The following is a 7137-nucleotide window of genomic DNA, read 5'->3' on the forward strand; positions in this document are numbered from 1 at the left end:
GTGGGAGGTGGGAGGGGAGGAAAGGGCATCTGCTTCCCTTCCAAAACTGAAACCAGCACACATAACAAAAGATACTTTGATACACAGATATCTATCGAGAATCATTACATTTGTAGATTTTAATACAGATTTTAAGAAAAAAAAAGTTGTTTTCAGTTAGAAATGCTCCTTTTCATGCATCACATCCACATCTTCTTTTATTTAAGGGTCTGCTTTACTGAGATCCTGAATAAAACATGTTCAAGTTAATGCTCATTCAAGACGTTTGCAGGTGAGGAGAAGAATAACATTGCAAGGAATCATATATAAACAGGATTATCAACAAAGAAGTTTGACCATGTTCACCCAAGACCAAAGTGCTACAAACATTTAGATCTGCACTTTTATTTCTTTGTTTTATTTGTTTGCATTTGCCATGGATTTCTAGATAAACATGTTTCAATTTGAGGTTACGTTGCGTTGCGTTACGTTGTGTTGCGTTGCGTTATGTTACGTTAAAATACTACTGCTGTGGGTCATACATCATTATCGTTATTATTATTATTATTATTATTGATCTAGTTCATTATTAACAATGATAATAATCATCATCATCATTATTATTGGTATTTAAAATATTTATAATCATTATCTTTTTACATAATTTTGTAGTCTTAGGTCTTGTTTTTTAACAATTCCTCTTTCTTATTTTTATCCATGGCTCACATTATTCATGCTTGCAATTATTTAAAATTATATTTTGCTACATGGAACAAAGTCTAATTAGTGTATTAGCGTTTGAGCATTCTTGCAGACTTCCTCTTTCCTTCCTGGTAATTAATTGTTTAATGACAGAAGACATGAATAGAATTTTTATCATTTAAGTAAATAATATCAAACTCCAACACGCCCATACTGAACAACAGTATATCTACATAAACACTGATGTGTAAAAATCACCTTTTATTTGTAAATGTGAGAAAATGTGACAAATTGTAACGCCACATTTAATCATACTGTTAGTAGAGGAAGTTTTTCTTTTAATGAAAACACATTGAGAAATATTTCCCCGTTTAACAACACTTATAGTTTTCTGGGGTGCTTCATCATTGATTAACATCAAATAATAACGTTAGTTACGTTTGTGAGTTTAGAAGGTAGAATTTGGGTCTCGGTGTACCAGCTAAGGAACTCTCACTGCTCTCTTAGTTAAAAGAAGGATTGTGGTTGGTTGTCTTATCTGTCAGTGGTCACAGCTATTCCAGAGCATTAACATCACATTAACGACATCTTCCTAGATCAGCTGCTCTTCCAGAGCGTTCAAGTCTTCCTCCATCAGCTGCTCTTCCAGAGCGTCCAAGTCTTCCTACATCGGCTGCTCTTCCAGAGCGTTAAAGTCATCCTACATTAGCTGCTCTTCCAGAGCATTAAATTCTTCCTACATCAGCTGCTCTTCCAGAGCGTTAAAGTCAACCTAGATTAGCTGCTCTTCCAGAGCATCAATGTCTTCCTCCATCAGCTGCTCTTCCAGAGAATCAACTTCTTCCTCCATCAGCTGCTCTTCCAGAGCGTTAAAGTCCCCCTACATTAGCTGCTCTTCCAGAGCATCAGCGTCTTCCTCCATCAGCTGCTCTTCCAGAGCGTTAAAGTCATCCTACATTAGCTGCTCTTCCAGAGCGTTAAAGTCTTCCTACATCAGCTGGCCTTCCAGAGCGTTAACGTCTCCCTACATGAGCTGCTCTTCCAGAGCATCAATGTCTTCCTCCATCAGCTGCTCTTCCAGAGAATCAACGTCTTCCTCCATCAGCTGCTCGCCGCCTCCTGTCCGAGTTCCTGGGCTGGCTGGGCCATGAATAAATGATGAAATGTGAAATGAATAAAAACATGAATGACTGTGGCGACGACGGCGTGTGACAGCCCAGAGATGGGAATTAGGAGTCAAAGCGGCGCTAAAGCTGGGTTATTGGGCAGGGCCCCCCGCTAACGAGCCGTGAGATTGAGTTTGACACGTCCATGAACAGGTGCTCGTTTATTTTCCCAAATAAAAGCACCGCGCCAAAAGTCGCCCATCCAAAATAACAACATGGAATCTTCCACTGGTAAGATGTGACGACCGGGCGGTCTAGTTAAGAAGAGTTCCTCCCTGACAACGTCTTCTGTAGTATGGAACGGTTTTATTCTTCTTCGAATGTTTTTTGATGTATTTTGCCGGGCACAGGTGTGGCAGCGTGGGCAATAACAAGCACTGGCTAATTACCACAGCCATATCCATAACAGCCCTAAACCCCCAAAGTGTGCTCAGAGTACCCCTCCACCTCCTCCATCCTCTCCTCTCTCTCCCTGGCTAATTCACGGAACTGGGCTCGTGTCCAGGGGCCTCGCTGCCTTTCTGCCACGGAACCAAATAAAGCTGGACGGGCCTCCCGGGATCCTCTAATGTCTGCCGTAATTGTGAGTTATGGGGAAACATGGCGAGAGCACGGGGGTCAGGCCTGTCAGCAATCACAATTTGCCACAACTCTTCCTGTTTATCCTCCTGAACGCGAGGAAATTAGCATTAGCACACCGATCTGTTTCCATCTCATCCATCCTGGTTCTCTGTATCACCCTCCTGGTTCTACTACCAACTGGAGTGGACCACACTCTGACAGTGAGTCCTTTTTATTTTAGTGGCCTTGGGAAATATTAGATTTCAGACTCCCTCCGAACAGCAGCGTTATTCATTTAATGAGAAAAATTTAACTCTCCGGCTCAGAGGTGGAACGAGAGCGATAACAGCTCTCATGATGGGGCCGTTTTTCTCTACGAGCCACTGCTCACTCTGAACCAGGAGTCCATGTCCCGATCTCTCTCCATGCTTTAGTACTGAGTCCGACGAGCAAAAACAGATGGTGTCAGTTCAACAAAGATTTATTGTCGAGCACGTCAGAATTCAGAATGAAGAAAAGCTCAAACATTTTTGCGAAAGGTTATAAAAATGCTAGGAATGAATAGATTTAATAATTTGTGTAACTTACAGTTTAGTTTCGAGATACTAGAGAATAAATATTACTTTTATTTCTTTAAACTGAATTAAAAATGTCTTACAGTAATTGGTCATTAGGCACAGTAATTGAAAAGAGACAAGTTACCATCAGTTGTTGGAAGTTGACTATGAAGTCTATGAATTAAAAAACAAAAAACATCTTAAATTGGTCTTTCCTGACATTTCTCATCAACAGAAAAGAAGTGAAGGAATAAATTTCTGATCAGGATACGGTGATGACTGCAGCATTATAAAGACGGACCGATCGGCTCTGGAAGGCCGTTAAGATGCAAAAACTAACAGCGAAGGGATTTTGACAGCGTGGGAAAGGCGAGGGAAGCGAAAAAAAGCACAACTCTTATAGATGGGCTATGCACAGTGTGATCTTCCCCTCTGAACTTAAACTTTCAGCTTGATCCCTGTCTAGACCCAGGTGGCCTGATAGATGGAACTTTTAGTATCTCAAGGGAAGATGTTTTAACAATCACTCCAAAGTCTGTCATTTTAGGAAAATGTTGCGCTGAACACACAGAGGTGACACATTCTGGGCCTGATTTACTAGGATCGTTGAGAAAAGGTGCTGTATTGTACAACCATGGAACTAGATTGCAGTTAGAATGCGTTTTGCAGGTGATCAACTAAGAATAATATCATCAGTGACTTCACAGGCAAACAGGAGTATTCAACTGTGTGCATTAGGTTTTGTCCACACTCAAGCGATCTGCTTCAAACTTTAGAGTTTCTGTTTGTTTGCTTAAATTCTCATGGACCGTTTGGACAGAACATTTAACCTTCACAAGCATTAGCAACCCATTGGCAGTCGGATGGATGACAGTGCATTTGCTAATTGCTATGTGGGAAATTGCAATAGTTGACAAAACACGTCCATCCATCCATCCATCCATCCATCCATCCATCCATCCATCCATCCATCCATCCATCCATCCAACCATATTTTCTTCCTCCCTGTCCCCTCAAACCTCTCCAGGTCTTTTGGGAGAAGCCCAAGCCACTCCCAGACCAAACAAGATAAATCATTTCTCCAGTGCGGCCAGGGCTGACCTCAAGCATTCTTCAAATTGATGATAGTTGTGGCGAATGTTAGGGCCATTTTGTAAACTGAGAACAGAACAGTACTCCATCGATGTCAGAACACTAGACAAGTCAGTTATACAAAGTATCTTTCTCTGCTGTCCTCACTACCTGCTGCAGGTCATAGACAAATCATAGACAAATCCCTTCCTGTCATCAGAAAGTTTAATGATGATCACTATAAAAGAAGACCAGCCATTTTAAAAGAGCCCAGGCTGGACAACATCTACCCCCTGCTGCTCTCTACAGGGAGACAGAGACTCTTGAAAATCCAATAGATATACAAAAAATCATCTAATTCCGCTAATTATTCCAACCTGCTCCTCCAGGTTCCCCACACCCCCTCTAAAGAAGACTTGAATTGCAAAATGCCTCCATCACTCAGTTGTGATTTGCACTATTCATTTATTTTAAACTGCTTGATGAAGCTGCAAAAGGTTTCCTTATTGTGTCTGAAGCAATGATATTAAATCATATTGTGATTTTGAAGTCTGAGCGTTTGTCTTGAGCAGTTGTGAACCACCAATGGTGGTAACACACTGAGCATCAAAGCAGTCCTTTATCAAAGGTAAATGACTTCAGGATTCTGCCGCAGCTAAAGCAAGCCAAAGACAACTAAGTAAAAATGAGAATTTATATTCATGACAGTGGAAGGTCTGAATTGACGCCCGCCCCAGGGGGAAGTTGTGTTTTCATCGAGGCGGTTTGCAGGCCGTGCCTCCGGGGCAGAGGAATGAGGTAGCATTACTTTAACAGCTGTGCAAATGCGGCTAATGCCCACGACGGCTGTTTCCCTCCTCAACGCTGCTAATCATAGCGCATAGCCCCTGCGAGTTTACCTCGAAGCCCTCGAACCCACTTCCAAAAATACCATCCTCCTCCACCCCACACCGAATGACTCAAGCATCACTGGGAGGGTTGGTACGGCCTCGACCTGGAAGAGTCGGATTGTCGATGCTCCGCTGGGTGAGTGCATAACAGGTCAGGAACCAAAGCACATACAACGCAGCGTCGGGGCAACAACCCTGACCAGTGTTTTCATGGTACGCTCTCAAGTTTTTTGAAGAAGAAGTTGTTCCTTAAAACCTCATTATCTAAAGGTTGGGATATGGCATTTGTGAGAATTGCGAATAAACGTTTATCAGTATTTGATGATGCATCAGCCCAAACCTGGAATAGTGTTGTTGTATATGATGACTATTTTCTCCAATCTTCTCTTTACTGCACATCTGCGTCATGGTCTTCATCTCTTACAAGGCTCACAAGACATATCTTATAAAGATCCACCTCCCCTGCATTGAGAGGGTGAGGCTGGCCCACCAGGTGGGACAGAAACTGTCACACAGGTGATGTTTTCTGAAAGTGTTCTTAAGCCCATTCAGTTGTTTTTAATATAGAATCTTGGCTTTTCTTCTGCTTTCAATAGGATGCAGACGAATGTTTTCATGCATTCAACAGGCTTACAACCTATTTTAACTTACCTGAGCAACTTTTATCGTTGTTTTCACACTTTTTTAACAGAAAACGCTATTGTAGTAAATATCATCATGTGGAATATGCTGGTTTTCTCAAAGGGGCTCCTCAGTTCTTGGTACTGGTGACCTCTCTATTCGGACCACTGGAAAGCTTGACCTGACTATGTTAGTTACCAGAACAAAAGCATCTTCAATCTTAATGTTTTAAAAACTAAAAAGCTTTTGATTTATTTTATTCATGGGAAACAGATACAGATTGTCAATAAAATATATCGAGTAACTTTGATTTACACACTGAAATTGTATGTCAGAACTGAAACTATTCTGAAGCTCGATCAACAAGGCAGTCACGTGTTGAGGAAGGTAAAGATTTTAATGTCAGAAAAAATTATATATATTTTCCCAATCTTTTATCACAAGTATTTGTATTTTTTACTGGGTGGTGTAAGGCCTTGTTCACACTGCAGGAAAATGCAACCTAATTCAGATTTTTTTGCTCACAGTGACTCATATCTGACCTGCTTTGTGGCTGTATGAAAAGGGGAATTTCCATTTCTTCACAACAGACCCATGCCTCGTTCTTATGTCCTACCAATTTGGATATTTTTCTTCATGCAACTGCCTTGTCATTGATGTGTGACCGACGTCACAGATAAGCGCTGGAGGAAGCGGCTTTGACAAAATGTTAAAAGCTCTTAAACGCTGTGCTCTTTTTTTACCTTCACCTCGTTCTCCTTTCCCCCGTCATGTTGTCTAGGTTTTGTTGGTTCTTATTTAACAACCACTTGAAAATGGATACACGGGCCAACTAGCATTGCCAGATAAGGTGGTATTCCCCATTTGGGGAGCCAAACTCTCTTACCTTTTAACTTTGTTTATTTCCTGCATTTGTGTGTTTATGGCGTCTTCTATATTACACATATTCCTTCAGCTGCTGAGGAAACTCAGGACTCTCAACGTCAGCAGAGGAATTTTAACCCTGGTTTACACATCACTCATTGAGTCCATCATTACATTCAATATCTCATCCTGGTATCGTTCCCTCTTCATTAAACACAAAACAAAACTCTTCCGTATTGTTAAACAGGCCAACAAAATCATTGGTTTGCCACAAACACTGATCTCTGAACTGTACAACCGCTCTGTGATCAGGAACCACCCTGATCACAAAGGACTCCTCTCACCCCCTCCATTACTCCTTCCAATTACTCTTATCAGGTAGACACGTCAAAGTCCCTCTGGCCCGTAAAAACATTTACAAAAAAGCCTTCATCCCAAATGCAATAGCTACTCTATCTATCTATCCATCTATCCATCTATCCATCTATCCATCTATCCATCTATCCATCTATCTGTCTATCTATCTATCTGTCTATCTATCTATCTATCTATCTATCTATCTATCTATAATAGTTTTACGGTTTTAACATGATTCCGACACAGACTGAGATTTGGGCTGGTTTTTATAGAGGTGTGTGAGTTTTAAGTTGTTTGGGCTGGAAACAGTGAGTCACATCTGGCAACCCTGATGCATAAATAATGTGCTCGGCGTGACATCATGTCGTC

The sequence above is a fragment of the Lipophrys pholis genome (genome assembly GCF_963383615.2).
Source record: "Lipophrys pholis genome assembly, chromosome: 15".
Classification (NCBI taxonomy): domain Eukaryota; kingdom Metazoa; phylum Chordata; class Actinopteri; order Blenniiformes; family Blenniidae; genus Lipophrys; species Lipophrys pholis.